The 1,754-nt window shown below is 39.7% G+C and overlaps 1 protein-coding gene across 1 annotated transcript in view; it reads right to left on the bottom strand.

Annotated features, from left to right (window-relative positions):
- The window catches only part of LOC125485213 (anoctamin-5-like), a 27,304-nt gene that overhangs the window by 14,811 nt on the left and 10,739 nt on the right, over positions 1-1,754 (bottom strand). The window lies entirely within an intron of this gene.

Below are 1,754 nucleotides of genomic sequence, written 5' to 3'. Positions count from 1 at the left end.
GTCCCTGGTACCATAAGGCAGTAATGCTAACCACTGAGCCACGATGCCACTCCAATCTTGTTTTTTTTTTATTATTTAAAAGGAGGCCTGCTACAACTGATTACGGATATGCATTGATTCATAATTCAGTAATAATAAACTCAGGTTTTTTAATTGCTCATCATCCTTTATATACATGTGCTTTAAACTGCTCCTTTCTAATTGTATAATGCTGCTTCTGTCCATATTATGACATTTTCTAAATGTTAACCCTAATTTTCATGTATAGGTCAAGCTAAATGTTTTATTTGGAATTCTCTTTGTCAGCCTCTATCTTGAAAATCACTCCATCGATACCCTTGTCTAAATTTGTAACATTACTGCCTATCAATGTTCTCTTGTTTCTGGTGTCTAATCAGAGCTGCTACTATGTGTCTGAGTACAGTCAATTCCCTATCCATCTAATAACTGCCTGCTGTTCCAATGTATTGCAGTCTTCCTCAGAAGCCTTTATACTCTGTATTATCAGTGGCATTTTGAAAATATTTCAGCTGGACTCTTATCCATTGATTACAATACCTTCTATCTAAGAACAATATTTACTTTTTAATTACCATAAACAAGATAAAGATGCATTTATATTAAATAAAACTTTTTGCATAATACCTCATTTGTTTTTTCCTGAATGCAGTTGCAGGAGAATGATATTCAGCCCTTTTGAGTCTGCTCTGCCATTCTAGATCATGGTTAATCATCTACTTCAAATCCACATTCCTGTGCTATGTCCATATCCTTTTGATGTCATCTATAAATCTATCAAAAGCTCTCTGGAACATCATGCTTCTGCAGACCTCTGGGAAGAGTATTCTCTATTTCCGAATACAAAAGCTCCCGTCGCTGCCTTTAATGGACCTACATTAGCCTTTGATAACAAGGTGTGGAGCTGGAGCAGGCCAGGCAGCATCAGAGGAGCAGGAAAGCTGACCCTTCTTCAGAAATGGGGTAGGGGAAGGGGGCTCTGAAATAAATAGAGAGGGGTGGGGTGGTGATAAGTAGATAGTGGAGCAGATAGGTGGGAGAGAAGACGGACAGGTCAAGGAGGTGGGGATGAAGCTAGTAAAGAAAACCGCACAGACACGGAGAATGTGCAAACTCCACACAGACAGTCGGCGGAGGCTGGAATCGAGCCCTGGTCCCTGGCACTGCTAACCACTGAGCCACCGTGCTGCTTTCAGTCTTCTGTTCCGTAGAGGTTTAACAAAAATTTTCATTTCCAGATTTTTGTTTTGGGGAAATAACAAAGATTGAGTTACATCCTGCAAATGAGATGATACATGGTGGATGTATACCATGAAGCTGAAGTTATCTTAATAAAGGGTATACATCAAAAAAAATTCTGATTGAAGAATTTGACTCTGATCCAAAACTGTATCACTCAACACCTCTGGTACAACTGCATCATGAATTTGTCATTGCCACTTGGAAAATGCACCAAACACATGGAAAAAAAAAAGAATTATTGTACTTTCATTTAAAATCTTATGTTCTGTAAATGTGAGCCAGCTTTTTCAGAATCACAGGATTACTGTATTCCCTGCCTCAGAGGTTGGGGAGGCAGGATGATTGAATATTTTCAAGGAGGAGGTAGATAGATTCTTATTAGGCAGATGAATCAGGGCAGATGGGAATGTGGGAGATAGTAGGAACTGCAGATGCTGGAGAATCCGAGACAACAAGGTGCAGGGCTGGATGAACACAGCAGGCCAAGCAGCATC

Source organism: Rhincodon typus, chromosome 17, assembly GCF_021869965.1.
Source record: "Rhincodon typus isolate 14 chromosome 17, sRhiTyp1.1, whole genome shotgun sequence".
In the NCBI taxonomy this organism is placed as follows: domain Eukaryota; kingdom Metazoa; phylum Chordata; class Chondrichthyes; order Orectolobiformes; family Rhincodontidae; genus Rhincodon; species Rhincodon typus.
Note: the sequence above shows the minus strand (reverse complement) of the source record. Positions and strands in the feature narration are given on the sequence as shown.